This window comes from Tamandua tetradactyla, chromosome 2 (genome assembly GCF_023851605.1).
Source record: "Tamandua tetradactyla isolate mTamTet1 chromosome 2, mTamTet1.pri, whole genome shotgun sequence".
Classification (NCBI taxonomy): Eukaryota; Metazoa; Chordata; class Mammalia; order Pilosa; family Myrmecophagidae; genus Tamandua; species Tamandua tetradactyla.
The window spans coordinates 126,199,597-126,216,562 of NC_135328.1; the positions used below are offsets into that span (position 1 = coordinate 126,199,597).

The 16,966-nt window shown below is 55.1% G+C and overlaps 1 long non-coding RNA gene across 3 annotated transcripts; it reads right to left on the minus strand.

The window, feature by feature from the left end:
• Positions 1-537: 537 nt before the first annotated feature.
• On the minus strand, positions 538-9,473 carry LOC143661994 (uncharacterized). Of its 3 annotated transcripts, none has more exons than XR_013165069.1 (3): positions 9,399-9,473; positions 3,663-3,836; positions 538-1,060 (listed from the first exon to the last, which is right to left on the minus strand). It is a non-coding gene; the product is annotated as an uncharacterized LOC143661994 (long non-coding RNA). The 3 variants fall into 3 exon arrangements; XR_013165070.1 differs by having other exon boundaries at positions 9,375-9,455; XR_013165077.1 differs by lacking the exon at positions 9,399-9,473 and adding an exon at positions 5,429-6,642.
• Positions 9,474-16,966: the final 7,493 nt, after the last annotated feature.

The following is a 16,966-nucleotide window of genomic DNA, read 5'->3' on the forward strand; positions in this document are numbered from 1 at the left end:
CTTGGTGAAGAGAGCTCTGCCCAAGTTCAGAGTGCCTATAAGATGGGGTCCCAAGGTCTCCTCGGGAGCTGGGCACTTGTTGCTGAGCTGAGGGAGGCACTGTGGAAGCCTGTTGGGCTGGATCTCCAAGGATGGACAGACTGCAATAGATTACGGCTGTTATTAATTGTAACTCCTGCACAGGGCAAGAGCTCACAGTGTCCCCACACTGAGACTGCCTGTGCATTTTAGTTCATGAGCAAAGGTAGAGAGGAGAGGTGATCTTGCCAGGTATGTGGGCGTAGGTGCAGCCCCAGGGGACAGGGAGAAGGTAAGAGGTGAGTGACGAACGATGTGACCAAGAACAGGCACTCAAGTCTGCCGGGCCAAGGGGCCTGGACAGTCAATGATGGGCCTGGGGAACCATGAAAGGCTTTTTCTTTTTTTCAATTAAAAAAATAAATAAATCTATGCACATAGTTTAAAAAATTTCATAAGACATAGAGAAAATAGCACTTCCTTTCCTGATCTCTAGAGGAAATAGCTATTTTACCTCATTTTATTACATCTATTCATTCTGGTATTTACCTCCTTATTTCTAAATAATCTGTTTTTAATACTTGTCCTTGAAATTACCTATTGACTTCCTTCCAGAAGATGAGGATTTAACTTTTTTATCCTTTACCTATCTGCACACGCATTTCTCTCCTCTAACTCTCAAAATATCATCACATCCCAAATTTGGGTTAAAACAGTATCCATTGCTTACATTAACATAACTGTAAATACTGTTCACACTTGAGCCACATAATATATTATAAACGCATTTCTTTTTTTTTACAATCTTTTTTGTTTTTCCCGGAGTTGATAATCACCTGTCTTTTCACATGTTTAGTATGTTGGCTTAGCTGAGGAAAAGTGGCCGGAACTACATGTCCTGAACACAATGGAAGTTGTTTTCGGTCTCATGTAAAGGTCCAGACATGAGTAGCTCACGGCTGGTGGGGCCTCTCTCACTCTCAACACGTAGCATCTGAACCAGGGCCCAAGAGGGTGAATCTGGCTTTCATCATCTCCTGGCCTGCAGGACGGGAACAAAAGGACAAGAGGATCATAACCTTTCCTTTTAACAGAAGGATCCAGAAGAGACACATCACACTTCTGCTCATGCCCCATGGGCCAGACATAAGTCACACGGCTACACGTAGCTGCAAGGGAGGCTGGCAAATGTAGTGCCCAGCTGGGAAGCTGCCTGCTCCGTGAAAATGCTTTTGCCATGAAAGGAGAGAATGCATCTTGGGAAACAACTGAGGTTTACCACAGTATTGGCCATGGATGACCACTCAAAGTCTCTGACAGAGCAGTAAGACCCCTTTCAATATGGCCTTAAATATCAGGTCATTGCTTGATTCTATTTTTCTCCTTGACTGCTTGCCTCCTCGGGCTCTTTGTCCCTCTACACCTCCCCGGATGGGTGACTCTTTAAGCCTGCAGCTGCTTGACTGTGATCATGGTTTTCTTTCTTTCTATCATCACGGGAATGCCCTTCGCCCCTCTCCTAGGTCAATTCCATGGATTTCCTGGATTCCAAGTCTTTCCCTTTTTTTTTGTTTTCTCCCTCATTTTTGTCACTGATTCAAAGCAGTGAGTTCTCCACCCAGTGCCCTCAAATGACCAATTCCTGAGCCACCAGGGTTTCAAAGAAAGAGTTTATTGCTAGACACAACGCAGCAGATCAGATGACCTACTGACCTAAAAATCTGTCTCCCCAAGTCTAAGGAGTTCAAAGCTGTTACGGATTCCAGCAAGGGGAACTGGAGTTGTTACCACTTCAATAGCAAGTATAAGCAGGAGGGAAGAGGGGGCTACCATCATTTCAATAAGAGGCACAGGCAGAAACAATTTACAAATGTAAAGGAGTATAACTTTGCTAGAACCAAGTCACTAGTTAGTTCTGAGCTGATTCGAGTTCCTCCATTAGCATTGGGGGGGGGGGGTGGTTTCCTTCATGATCACAAGTTTCTAAAGTTAAAAAGGAAAAAGGGCGTACTTGGTTTTTGTAAGCATAAGGTCACCAGGTGAAAGTTATAGTTACACAGCCATTATCAAAGATCAAGGCACCTGGATTACAGTTCACTCATTTCAGGTACTTCCTTCTGGCTATTCTAATGCACTGGAAGGTAAAAAGGAATATTTATATAATGATTTAGTAGTCATGATCATTTGTTAAATCCTAACTTCTCAGTTACATTTTGGTGGAGCATACCTTCTAGTAACTTCTGAAGAAGGAATCCTCTGGAAGTGAGTTTTTTAGGATTTTACAACCTAGGGAAAAACCTGTGTGATCTTATAATCGATAAATCAGGATTTAAGGGATGATTTTGATTACTGAATCAGTATACAGAGATTCCTTTTTGCTTTTTGGTATATTGAAGTACACAGAGGGAAATTCCTGTAATCTCTAAACTGTAATCCAGCTGCCTTGATCTCTGATATTAATTGTATAGCCCTTATCTTCTGCCTCTGTGAGTGTAAAAACTCTGTGACTCTGGGACTCAGCACCAAGGAATTGAGAAAACCTTCTCAACGGAAAGGGGAAAGAGCGAAATGAGACAAAATAAAGTGTCAATGGCTGAGAGATTCCAAACAGAGTCGAGAGGTTATCCTGGAGGTTATGCTTACGCATCGAATAGATATCACCTGCTTAGTTAAGGCATAACAGAGAGGGTGGAGGGAACTGCCTGAAAATGTGGAGCTGTGTTCCTGTGGCCGTGTTTCTTGAAGATGATTGTATGATGATATGGCTGTCTCAGTGTGACTGTGTGGTTGTGAGAGCCTTGTGTTTGATGCTCCTTTTATGTACCTTATTGACGGACAAGTGAAACATATGGATTAAAAATAAATAAATAAATGTATTACCTTGGGAAAAAGTTTAAAATTCTGAACAAGAATGGCTTGTGAAGAACAGTATAAAGGAGAAGGAGGAACACGTATTTTCCCTGATATTTTGAGATAGAGGGCACTAAATCTGTATATAATTAATTACTTCAGTATGTTTGCAATGCAAACCATAGAATTTATATTAATTTGCTGAGAGCTGCTTGTACCTAAACCTGCCTTGCTCTGGTCTCTGCTCCAGCAGTTTCATGAGTTACATGGAATCAGAGAACGAAACACGTGTTTCAGAATTTACCCTCCTGGGACTCTCAGAAGACACAGAAGTGCAGCCCCTCCTATTTGCTCTCTTCCTGACGGTGTACCTGGTCACTCTCACTGGAAACCTGCTCATCGTCCTGGCCACCATCTCTGACACCCACCTGCACACGCCCATGTACTTCTTCCTTGCTAACCTGGCTTTTTCAGACATCTGTTTCACCTCCACCTCTGTCCCAAAGATGCTGGTGAACATCCAGACAGAGACCAAAACTATAAGTTATGGGAACTGCCTCACCCAGTTGTATTTCTTCATGGTTTTTGGACAATTGGACAACTTCCTCTTAACCGTGATGGCCTATGACTGTTACGTGGCCATCTGCCACCCACTGCACTACATGTTCATCAAGAACCCCTACTGCTGTTGGTGTCATGCATATTGACTTTTCTGGACTCTCTTTTGCATGGCCTAATGGTTTTGAGATTTTTTGTACAGAGTTGGAAGTTCCTCACTTTTTGTGTGAACTTACCCAAGTAATCCAACTTGCATGTTCTGACACCTTCCTCAATGGCCTAGTGATGTATTTTGCAACTGGAATTCTGGGTGTTATTCCACGCACTGGCATCCTCTTCTCTTACTCTAAGATTGCATGCTCTGTTTTGATAAGTTCATTATGTGGAAGCAAGTATAAAGCATTTTCTACCTGTGGAAAAAATAATAATAAAATAAATAAATAAATAAATAATGGGGGAACAAATGTTAAAAGAGAAAAACTTTGTGACTAACCTTCATTTAGTCTACCTAATTATTCAGTTTTTCAACATTATAGAGTCTTGTAGTCACTAAAGACAGCCCCTAATGATTATTAACGAAGGGTCTTGGGTCAGCCCAGAACTAACCCAGCCCATCTAAAGTTATCTTGATGACCAAGATGGGATCTAACCAAAGTGGGCCCACCTGACATGCACAGTAGCTTAGACTTTTGCCTACAAGCACCTATATTTCACTCCCTCATTTTCTTCACGCATTCTGCGACTAAAAATGTAATCAATCTTCGCATGCCCAACAAACAGAGCACCTCTTATTACATCACCTGGGGCCACTGTGCTCATTATCCTAAACTCTGCCCATCTTTTCTCTAACAAAACCATCATCAGAATTATTGTAGTTTAGGGAGACAGGTTTTGGGCCACTAGACCATCTGCTTCCCTACTATGTGCCTAGTAATAAACTCTTCCTTTCTTTGAACGCCAGTTTCTCAGGAATTGGTTACTGAGCATATCGGGCAAAAGAATCCACGGCCTTTGTCCAGTAACAATCTTGAATACGCAAATATTTCTCAGATAGGACCAAAAATATGAATCATAAAAGAAAAATTGGACAAATTGGACTTCATCAAAATGAAAAACGTACATGGAAGACTCTATTTAAAAAATGAGAAGACCAGCCACAGCCTGGGAGAAATGTTTACTCTACATATCTGACAAAAAACTCGTGCCCAGAATATATAACAAACCTTTTCCAATTACTTTTTAAATGGGTAGTAGGTTTGAGCAGACATTCACCAAAGAAGACATACGAATGGCCAGTGAGCACATGGTAAGATGCCCAACTTCTTTAGATATCAGGAAAACACAAATTGAAAACCCAAGATACCACTACATTCTTACTTGAATGGCTAAAATTAAGACGAATGACAACACCAAGTGTTGGTAAAGATGTGGAGAATTGGAACTCTTATTCACTGCTTTGGTATAAACACTTTGGAAAATAGTCTGGTAATTTCTTAGAAAATTAAAACTCTATTTATCATATAACCTAGCAATTCCACTGGGTCTTATGCCGAACTTCTGAGAGTGAGCTCATGATTGTAATAAATAAATTAAAAGAAACTGGGGGTACGGGGACACAAACGTCCATGAACACGTACACAATCTGTGTTATATTTCTACTATAGGTAACTATGCAGCGGTAAAAAGGAAAAAACTACTTTTATATGAAATAACATGGATGGATCTAAAAAAATTATGCCTGATGAGAACAGGCACGAAAGAATACATGCTGTATGATTCCACTTCTTCCAAATTCTGCAACAGGTAAAACTCATCTATAGACATGGAAAGCAAATCGGTGGTTTCCTAGAGCCAGGAGTGGGGACCTAGTACAAAGGGGCACATGAAACTTTTGGGGGGTGGTGGAGATGTCCCATATGTTGACAGTGGCAGTGGTTACATTGTGTTACATAATTACATTTGCACAGTTAAAATGGAGCATTTTATTGTATATAAATCGCACCTCAATAAGGTTGGTTTTGAAAACAAAGCTTTTGGTAGCATCTCTTAAAGCTGAGCACACGTGTTGCTGACGGCAGGCGATTCTACTCCTAGGCCAGTTCCTACGGATGAGGAAATTTGCCCACCAAGATGTGTGCGAGAATGTTGGCGGTCCAAACCCTGCTCGAGAGAGCCCCAAACTGGGAACCATCCAGCTGTCCATCAATGGTTGAATGGAGAAGTGGCTTTGGACTGTCTGCAGTGATGGAAATGAATGAACACTCCGGCAGTGTCCATTTATCACATAGGTGAATTCAGAGGACACTGCGTTGAATAGAAAGGGCTATCTGAGGCATGAGACGGGCAAGGCTAAGCTGGGATGTTAGAAAGGAAAGTTGCCCTTGGAGGGTGGCTGATAACGGCGTCTGGGGGTTGGGCATGCTCTGTCCCTTGATCTGGATGCTGGGTACACAAGGTCCAACTGTCCACTTATGCCCTGGAAGCTCTCCTGCCGATGGTCTACCTCCATGAAAACTTTAATTGGGGGAAAAAAAAGAAGGATGCTAGTGGTTGATCAAGCCCTAGAAGGAGAGTTGTGGAGCCATAAGCTAGGGCCACTGACGGCCCGAGGCCTGGGGGGTGGCCTTATCTAAGCCCCAGGACACCACTGAGTCATCTGACCCTAAATGTGGACTTAAAAAAAAATTATTATGATATATACATATGAGTGTGTGTATACATATAAAAAATGAAATTTGCCATTTCCCATTTTTAAATATACAATTCAGTGGCATCAACTGCATTTAAAGTGTGGTGCCACCATCACCACCATTTCCAAAATGTTTTCATCACCCAAACAGGAAACTGCCCCCCTAAGCAAGAACTCCCATGCTCCCTCCCCTCAATCCCTGGCAATTTCTAGTCTGTTTTCTGTCTCCATGAATTTGCCTGTTCCAGATATTTCCTACAAGGGGAATCCTACAGTATATGGGCTTTTGTTTTGGCTTCTGTCACTCAGGATGAGGTTTATCTAGAGCCCCTCCTGTGGTCGCGGCCGCCAGAACTCCGTTCCTTTTCTCGGTGGCCTAATACCCCATGGGGAGACCACATTTCATTGTGCCACGCGTCTGCAGGGGACACTTCAGTTGTCTCCAACCTTTCGCTACTGCGGAGAACTCTTTTAACAGCCAAGCCCTCGGTGGGCTTCCCGCCGCCAATCCCACAGCTCCTGGAGCCTGTCCCGGCCCCCGAAGGGCGTGGGACCCGCGGCCGCGAGAAGGCGCGGAGTGGCGGGGTTTCTCCGCCCAGCAGCAAAGCTGGGAAGCAACTCCGCACCCCGGCACAAGTACTCCCGATCACCGGGTCACACGAGCTCAAACTTGCCCGTGGCAGCCAAACCGCCCCCTCAACCCCACCCCGCCACCTGCCCCTGACCGCCCTCCACACAGGGCGCCCTGGACAGCTGCGCAGGCTGTGAGAGGGGGTACGGCGGGACCCATGCCCTGCCCCAAAGCCCGGGAACAGCCTCGGCGATCTCCACCGCCGCCCAGTGGGCACTGGGTGAACTGCACCCCGGGGCTTCCCAAATCCAGGCTTGGCCTGGACCCAAGACCCTCCCCGCTGGTCCCCAGGGACCGCATAGCTGTCCGGAGTGGGGGGTGGGGGTGGGGTGGGAGGAAGGGACAGCAGAACTGGTGCAAGGCTGGATGGCGGCTCAGGACCCTCGGCTTAGAGAGCGGGATAGGGGAGGGGGCTGAAGGGCATCTCAGATCGGTCCATCTTAAAGGGCCACCCCCTTCCCCATTTCCGTGGTCCTGACGCTCTATGAAGATGGGTCACCTGCTGCTGGGACCTCTGCTCCGCCCAGGCCCTCCTGTCCCGGTTGTGGAGGGGCCATCATGGGCGGCTGGTGGCTAATCCTCTCCCAGGTGTGCCGGGTCCTAGATGGTGGGTATGGGGACACTGAGGTGACGCTGTGTTGAGACCCCTGTCCCCAGGAAGTGCCTAGCCTGGGGGTGGGAGCAAAGTGTCAGAGGGTCCATCATCCTTTTCCGGGGGCCTGGACAGGTCTCAGAGAGGGTGGCTTTGGGGCCTGTCCCCTGAGACCACAGGCAGTGGAGACTGACCCCAGGGCCCCCATCTTGGCCAAGGGCACAGGGATCCCCTATACATAACCCTGTGTGCTTCTAGGGCAGCTCCACATGGGTAAGGCCAGCTGAGGAAACCAAGAGGCCACTGGGGACTTGCTGGGGACATGCTGTGTCCTTGCAAACCAGGGCAGGGCCTCCGGCAGGCTGCAGTCAGGTGTAACTCCCTCTGGACACCACTGGCCACCCTGTGGCCCCCAGGCACTCCCACCCATCATCCCGGCAGAGCCGGGTGCTACAGGAGAGGCCATGGGTTCTAGGGATGCAAACATCCAGGGAGACTCTTCCGCAGCTCTTTCCACCACTGTGAAGAAATGGGGAGTCCCTGCAAGGGACCCAGGAACCCTCCTGAGGGGTGGCCAGCAGGTCCGCTGCCCATGGCTCTGTCCAACACCTTGTCGGGGTCCCCCCCACTTCACCCCGAGTTCTGTGTCCTGTTGCTCCACTCCCATTAAGATGGGGGCTGTCAACACTGGGGCCACCTGGAATGGGGGGCTGTGCAGCAGGGTCTGGAAAGCACCCCCGAATCTGACACATAGTCAAGTGGCAGAGCCTCGAGTGACCTCTGATCACTTCTCTGTTCCTCAGGTCGGCACTGGGAATGTTCGTGCTGGACACCCGCGGGTTACAGTCCTGGGAAAGGATGAGCCGGGGCTCACCCACTGAGGCTCAATGGGGCAACTGGCTGGCTCCTATGAGGTCCCCCCCATTTTACAGAGAAGGGGTTGAGGCTCTGGAGTGAAAGAGACTTATCCAAAGTCCCTACAGCCAATGGGTAAGGCCTTGGGCCACCAATGGGCTTGGGGGGACAGTCACCCCCCTTCCAAGGCATCTCCCAACCCCCAAGCCAGCACCTCCACGCCCACCACTGCCCCCCACCCTTGTTCCTGTTTCCTCTTTGGAGGTGGCAGGAAGGGGAAGCCTAGTGATTTATGCCTCGCGTGCGACAAACAGTTGGGGCGGTCCTGCCAGGAAACCCATCCCCAGACTGCAGCTGACCCTGCCGACCTGCCCAGGTCCCCCTCATCTTAGCTGATTAGCCTCCAGGCCAGACCCCACAAATCAGCCGGAGGGGTGCCACCAGTACCAGCCGCGCACCAGAGAGGAGCAGCAGAGAGCTGGGGCTCCTTCTTTGCAGGAAGAGGTTCCCAGAAGGCCAGTGGGGACAAGGAAGGGCTGATCTCCCGGCTCTCCTGGTTCCTCATGGAGCCAGTACCCCACCAGCTGGCCAGCCGGTTCTGACCACGCAGCTCCTCGGTCCACCTGGGGCAGGGGGCTGGGATCTCGCAGCAGTGCTGAGACCAGGGGCCCGTCTGCCAAGCCAGCGTGCAGCCCCGGGCTGGCAGCCCCAGAGCGGGGCCTGGGACTGGGTGCAGGCTGGGCGGAGGACTCTAGGAACGCTGCTCCCACTCTGAGGCCCCTCATTGCCCCTACCCCACCGCCCACGCGGACCCTTGTAGGAAACCCCGCGGCAGCAGGGGCAAAGGGCGAGCCCCCCAAGGCCTGTCCCACCTCCAGAAAGGAACCTGTCAGTAAGCCACTTCGGCTTCTGTCCACCGAGGCCCGCAGGGGCGGCTCTTCCACGTGCCGCGGGTGGCATTTCATAGACATGCAGGTCCTGGAACCACCACCCGGATCTAGACAAAGACACCCCGACCCCCCACCCCCCGACCCCAGCCCCGGGGAGGCCCCTAGGCCTGGGGCCGGTCCGTCTTCTGTGAAGTTCTCCACAGCAGGCGCGGGGCGCTGTGGGGAGCCCCTGCCATGCGCTCCCCGGGGTCTGGCTCCGCATCTCGCGCGGCCGCCTCGCGGGGCTCTGACCTGCTCCGGCCTCAGTTTCCGCACCTGGCAAGCGGGGCCGCATTCCCCCTCCACCGCAGCACCCGGGGAGCCCAGAGCCCGGCAGGCCACAGCCCCCCGCATGGGGGCTCCCAGGCACCCGGAGGCCCGGCGCCCCCCACCCGTCGGGGCGGTCCCCGCGGCCCCTCGCCGCGCCCGGGCAGGAAGGTGGGCTAGAGGCGCGCTTCCGCCGCGGGGCCGGGCGGCCGCGAGTGCGGGCGGCGATAAGGCGCACGGGGGGCCCCGCACGTCCGCCTTTTGTCCTGGCCCCAGGCTGCTTTTCCGGTGGGGCCTGCCTGGAGACGGAGCGCTGGCGCTGCGGCCGGCTGGAGCCTTCCTCCCCCGGCCGCCGCTCTCGGTCCCTCCCCGGGCTCTGCTGGTTTTGGGGGGCCAGGATGGGATGGGGGCTGGGGCACGAGGTCTCAGGGGGCGGCTGGACCCGGGAATCTGGACCGAGATGACCCCTCCTGGGGCCGCTCGAGGCAGGCAACCAGCCCTCCCGTCCTTGCTGACGCTCCCTCCCCAGTCCGCTTCAGCTCGCAGGAAGGGCCCTGCCACAGCCTCTGACGCCCCAGGTCTCCGCGGTCCTCCCTGCGCCCCGACTGCTCCTGGGGCTCTGGCCCCCCCGTCCGCCTTCCACTTTACCATCTAGGGAGGCCCCGCCCGGCCCCAGCCCACATCCCCCAAGGGAGCCACCTCCAGGCGGCAGGCCTGGCTGCAATCCACATCCATTGTGGACCGAGAAGGGCGCACCCCCCCTCCCCCCCACCCCACCTCCACTGCCTGCAGGGACTCGCAGCCGGGGCCACACTCTGAAGTGGGGTGCCCCACCCCTCAAGCCCAGGCTGCTGCCCCTGGCTCAGGAAGGGGCCTGAACCCTTAGGGGACTCCAGGGGCTACAGAGGGTGCGAGACCCACCCCCCACCCCCACCCCCAGTGTTTTCTGAGACCCTGGACGCAGGAGAGAGGACCCGGGCCAGCAAGTCACCCTACCCCAGGCTGGGGCTCACCCCTGCCAGGGCTCCGTGTAAAACCTGCCCCACATCATGTGGGCAAGAGCTCAGACCCTGGACACGTCCTCGTGTGCTGGCAGAGCCTGGGCAGCCCGTCCACCGGGAAATGCCGGTGGACGTCTGGAAGGAGCGAACCGAGGCCCTTTCTTTCGAGAAGAATTTTCTAGACGGTACACACTGCGCAACCACCCGACCATAAAAGAAGGACCCCCGGACACTGGCAACTATTCGGAGGAGTTCTAGGCTGAGGAAGAGCGTCGGGCGCGGGGGATGGGACATTCTAGAAAGACGAGTGAACGCACCGTGGTTGAGCGCACATCGGCGGGTGCCCGGGCCAGGCGCGGGCGGTGGGGTGGGGGGGTGTCGAGGGCAGCGGGGCGCAGGTCTGCGCAGTGAGACGCCCCGTCTCCCCACCGTGGCAGAGATCGCACGCGGCACACAAGTTACCGAAATGCATGAAGCCGTACGTTTAAACCTGCACGTCGCGTCGTAGAAGTTCCAGGTCATTTAAACTCAATCAGGCGGTTCTAAACAAACGAACCTGGGGACTCAGCCCTCCCCCACCACGCTCCTTGCCTCTCCAGGACTCAGTTTCCCCGTCTGCAAACTGGGGGAGCAGACAGGCTCCCTCAGAGGGTTGTTGAAGGTAAATGTGAATTAATTTGCACCAGGGAGCGAAAACAGTATCGGGGGAGGGGTGGCTCACAGACAAGCGGTGTGTCGGCTTTATGTGTTAAGGCCGACACACTGCTTGAAAAAGAAGCACGTGCCCTTTCACCGCCTGAGCTACAAACAACACATCTATTTTCCGTTTGGAATCATAAAATAAAATCTAAATGAAATATCTCCAGCCCTAAGGTGACCTTCCTGCCCTCTTGTCCCCCTGCCCCCCACCCCTCCCCAGGTGACAGCTCTGCCATCCAGGAACTCACTGGGGGAGGGGGCAGCCCCTGGAAGTGCCTGGAAACCCTGGCAGGCTGCGCAGCCCCTGGAGGATTGCTGGATTGCCTTCCTCCAGGGCTCTGAGAGGGAGGGGGATGAGCAGGGGTGGAGGTGGGGGTCTCATGGCAGCTCCACCCTCTGTCGCCAGCCTGTGTTTTTCCAAGAACCTGCTGCCCCGTTATCTCCAGAGCCAGGGAGCCAGGGAAAGGGGCTTCTCCCTTCCGCTGGGAGGTCACTCCTGTTAAAATTTCCCCTGCTCGGGTGGTCTGGGGAGTGGAGGGGGTCGGGGATGGCCTTGCAGCCCTTCTCAGTCAGACCCCAAACAATAATAAACTGTGATTGTAACTGGAATAACAATAATAACTGTAAAAGTAACTCTGGCTACCACAGCACTTGTAGACAAGATGCTAGCAATAACACTGACATCAGACCTCCACCCTGAGCCCCTTGTAGTCCAGTGTCCTCATGTCTGGGGACGTGGTGCAGGGGGCTGTCCCTCCCTGAACCCAGAGCTATGCTGCAGGATGGCCACGGAGACCAGCTTCTGGAACATTCCACCCAGGTGTCCGTGACCTGTCCACAGAGGCCCAGCAGGGGGACTCTGGGGAAACACCAAGACCTGGCCCACCCTGGCTGCTGGCCATCTGGGAAGGGCCTGGGCCACAGAGCTCCCTCCCCCATCTTGCCTCCTCTCCCCACCCCCACCCCCACCCCCTGCTGCAGCCACCCCCCCCCCGCCCAGCCCCCGCCCGAGTGAAGGCTTTCCGTTCATTGTCGGGGGGTGGGTGGGGGGGGTGGGGTGGATTGGCTCCGGAAGTTGCGATCCCTAGGCGGGATGGACGGTGCTGGGGAGGGCTGGGGGACATCCTGGCAGAGAGGCCAGCTGGCGTCACCTGGCCAGGGAGGTGGCCTGTGGCAGCGGCACCCACTGCCCAGTCACTTGGGTGTGTGGTGCTCACACCTGGGTGCTGGATGTTGCCAGGGTCTGGGTAGGCCCCATCAGGCGTCCCCCCTCCCAAAGCCCTTATTCCAGAGTGGCCACTCTCCGGGAAGGGCCAGGGCCGCTGTCACGCCGTCACACTTGGGTGCAACTGGGGAATGGCAGGCAGTTCCCAAGAGCAGTGGAATCAGGGTGGGGTTGGGTGAGGACATGGTGGGGCTCATGCAGGACGAATGGAGTGGCCCAAGGCTATGGTGGGGACAAACAGGGACCCAGGTCCGGGAAACACAGGTGACCCAAGGCCACCAGAATCCTACAGCTGGGGGCAAGGAGAGGGGATGGGGAGGGATGGGGAGGGCTGGGACAACCCTAATTCGGCTGGGCGCTGCCACGTACAACTGAGCAGCCTGGAGCATGGCCTCGGCCTCTCCCAGCCTCAGTTTCCCCTTGGCACAGCAGGGATCATGGCAGAGCCCGCCTGGCCCGGTGGTGCCAGGACTCGGTGAACGGAGGGGTGTAAAGTGCCTGGGGCTTCCCCGAGAAGAAGGGGTTGCCCATGGGCCCTCAGCAATCCAGGCCCAGGCAAGAGCCCACAGACCGCCCAGGCTCCCAGGGCTGGGAGAACCAGGAGGGGCCAGGGCTGCAGTCGCTTCCCAGGCACTGAAGCGGAACAGCGAGACATTCCAGAGAGCCCTCGGTGGCACACAGGACACCCCTGTTCCCAAGGCCAGCCAAGTGTGGCAGCGTCTCCGGGAAGAGCTGCCAGCCCAGGTTCTGCAGAGGGGTCTGGCCTCCTCCTTCTCGGGCACTGGGATACCAAGAAGGAGGTTGGTGGCCCCTTGGGAATCCAGCCGTGCCTGGGCCCAGTCCTCTCCACGGGTGCCAGGGGGCAGACAGGGCTCAGCCTGGGGCCTCCCGCCCCTCAGGTGGGTTTGCCCAGGCTCGGCCACGGGGCATCCTCCAGGCAGGGCAGCCCGGCTCTTGACCTCCTTGTTCTGCCTGCCACGCCCTGTCCTGGGAAAGCACAGCCTTGGTGGTGGAGTTGGTGCCACGCCCGGCTCTGCCCCGCTCAGGCACTGGCTTTGCCTCTGCCTCAGGACTCACCGGCCCACAGGTGCCGTGGCATCCAGGTGAGTCTCATGAAGCCTCGTTCGCTCCATGCCTAGCCCCGAGGCCACCCTGAAGCCCCCGCTCCCAGCATTTCGTACCCCGTGTGCCCGGGGTCCTGGCAGGGTTGGGGATCTCTGCTGCCCGCTCCCCGGCTGACCTTGCCAGCCTCCCCAGGGCTCCCGTCAGAAGGGCACAGAGCTTCGCTTGAAGTGATGAAAATGTTCTAGAATGGACGGTGATGATGACTGCACATGACTGTGAATCTATTAAAAACCAATGGATTCTGCACTTTAAATGGGTGAATTCTATCTCAATAAGCTATTTGAAGGAGAGAGAGCGAGAGAGCAAGGGAGCACACAGCCCGGCTGTCTCTGTGCTCTCCCCAGGCCCGTGGGGTCTCTGCTCTGTTGCGCAGCAGCCTCGCCCCCACCCACCCAGGCCTCCTCTAGGACAGGGCCACCCCCCAGGAGGGTGAAATGGGACACGGTGGTTTAGAGAGGCATAGGGAGCGGCCTGAGGTCACAGAGCTGGCAGCTGAAGGTCTGAGAGAACCTGCCTGCCTCCCTGGAACAGGGAGAGGGAGGGAAGTGAGGATGGAGCTGAGGGCTGGGCCCTGTGGGAGGCGAGCAGGTGGAGGAAGCTGGCGGCGGGGGTGGGGGGGGGGCAGGCTCTCTTTCTCTCGGAGGTCACGGGGGTGGGGGGGGTCTCTGGCCTCTGACCTCTCAGGAGAAGCTCCAGCCCCGACGAGATCAGTGGGAACCGGTGCCCCTACCGAATCTCCGCCCCAGTGAGGGGGCTGGGTCCCCAACAGGCCAGGCTCTTCCCCTCTCTGGGCCTCGGTTTACCTGTAGGTAAAAAGGGGGCCCAGCTAGATGATCCCCAAGTCCCCAGGAACCCCGACACCCAGGATCTGAGATCAGCCTTGTCTCCCTGCCGCCCTGAACAATGGGGCATTTGAGCTTTTCATCAGGAAAAGTCCCGGAGACTAAATTTAAGCCGGGGCCCACTGTAGCCTCTATCCTTCCTGGCGGAGGGGGCGAGGTCAGGCTGCCTCTGCACGCCCCGGCCCCCTTGACGCAGTTCCCCTTCCCCTCTGGAGGGGGCCGCTATTGTTCTCTCAGGCTGCCTCCCAATCTCCCCGCACACTCACTTCCTGTTTCCTGGCCGAGAGGAAGCAGAGATTTCTGGCCCACCCGGCAGAGGCTGGCTTTTTTTTTCTTTCCCTTTCTCTCTTTTACATTTTTTTAAGGTTGTGAGGAAAAAAAAAAAGCAAACAGCCGACTTCAGAGCCCAGGAGGAACTCAGAGGTCCTGAGCGGGACCCTGAACTGGGGGGTCTCCGTCCCTTAGAGAAACCATGGACCCCACCCCCAGGGAGAGGCTCAGGCACAGAACTGTCCATAGCCTGATGGGGTGGCCAGAGACCAACCCCCTCCCCAATCCTCCCTGGGGCTCCTGTGTTAAGACCCTCCGTGCAGTAATGGGATGCATGGGGAAACTGAGGCAGTGAGGCCTTGGGAGCACCCAGTGTCCCTGAGCTCCTTGGTGACCCTGCAGGGGAGACAGATTCCCGACCTGGTCTGACGTGGGCTTCCCAGAAGGGGACCCCGACGCCTATCCCCCACCTGTCATGTTGCCCCACTGCCTCCCCTGGCCGCTGGGACCAATGGACAGCCCCCACGTGCCGGCCACCTGCTTGGGGGAGGGGGGCCTCCATGGGTCTGGCTCATCCACACAACGTGTCACGTCCCCCCGTGTGGGCAGGAGCTCAGCGACTCTGGGTTTGAGTCCAGCCCCTGCCTCCAGCAGCCCCGGTCTCGACTTCCTCCGCTGTCAGTGGGACCATCACGGTGTTACCGCCGGGGGGTAAGCGTGACACCCCCTACCTCACCCACACACATACACACGCCACTGGGAGCTGTGGGCAGAGCTCAGCAGAGCTCAGGACCCGGCGGGCCTCAGCTCTCTCTCCTGCTATGATTTTCTCCCCACGAGACTCGGTGCAGGGGTGGGAGCCGTGCCTGGAGTCAGGCAGCACCGCCCGGCTCTCCCAGGAGGGGCAGGGCCAGGGGGGCTCCAGGCTGGCTGTAGGGTCGACACTCAGGGAGCGCCCCTCACCCACCCTGCCCAACGGCCCCACATACCGGGAACTTCCCTTTCCGCCCGTGAGATAAAGTGTTTTTTCCTTTCGACGGTAACGGCCGCCCCATTGGGCTTGGCGAGTCTCTGCTGAGCCTGAGTGGGCTTCCGTCCAGGGCGCCGGGCGGGGAGGGGGCAGCCGTGGGGTCCACAGGCCCCTCTTCCTCGGACCACCCCCCCACCGCCTAGGAGCGGGTGGGAGGCAGCTTCCATGGCCTAGAAGAGCCAGAGACCCCGAAGGCTGGACGCCAGACAGAGAGCCCCAGCCGTGAGGCCCAGGGTGAGGCTGGGTCTCCCTCGTCTGGCTCAGGCCCCCCATGTCTGCTCAGCTCAGCACAGCACCCACCCCACCCCCGTCAATCCATCCCTGTCCCGGCCAACAGGCCCGGCACTTAGGAGAGACCTTTCATGGAGGTTCCTGGGGAGCTGGGGTGGGCCACCCTGCACACCCCCAGCAGAAAGGACACTGGGAGACCCCCCCAGGTTCACTCGCCAGCTGATGACCTCTCTCTTACTCTGCCCACCCAGACTCCACATGAGCTTGGTGCCTTCCCGAGCCTCCCCCGGGCCCCCACCCCTGCTCAGAGTGAGTTTCCGAAATATTTCCCCGGGGATGAATTCTGCTGTTCAGTAAAGAAGTGCTTCGATTTCCCACGTTAAAAAAGAACAATGTAGATCCTGATGAAAATGCAACTATGTGAGGGTATTGTGAATCACTGATTATATAGGTAGAATGGAATGATCATACGTGAAGAACGTTTGTGTTTGTCTGTTGTTGTATTTTTTAAAAAAATTCAAAAGTTAATAAAAAAAATTTTAAAAGAGGGAATCATGTGGAAAGAGCTGAAGAAAGAAAATGTCCCCGGGAAGCTGTTTGAAACCAGAAGCTAAGGGAGCAGCAGACGCCAGCCATGTGCCCTCCCAGACCAGCCTTTCTTGAGTCAAAGAATCTTTCTCTGGATGCCTTAGTTTGAACATTCTAACGGCCTTAGAAATTCAAATTTGTAACTTAATAAATTCCCTTTATAAAAACCATAATAATAATAATAATAATAATGACGATGATGATGCGGGGACTCCACAAGGGAGGCTAAAATGAAAACAGCAACACTACGAAGTGCTGGCGAGGGTGTGGGGCACAGCGGCAGCACTGCACGGCCATGGGCCACTCCCGCTGACCGCCAACCTCCCACCCAGGAGTGGGGCTGGGGGCATGTGCCTGGGACAGAGACAAGCAGCCGCCCCTGAACCCACACCTGCAGCAGGACTGACCAACAGCCGCAGCCCCAGAGGGTCTTCCAAACAGAATCCCCCACGGGGCAGAAGGAGCTGGAGTCCACTGATCTGAGACCCCAAGTGGGCAAAACCATGTCCGGCTGCTGGATGTCAGAGAGGGTCACCCCCAGGGCTGTCTCTTGGCCGAGGTGCTGT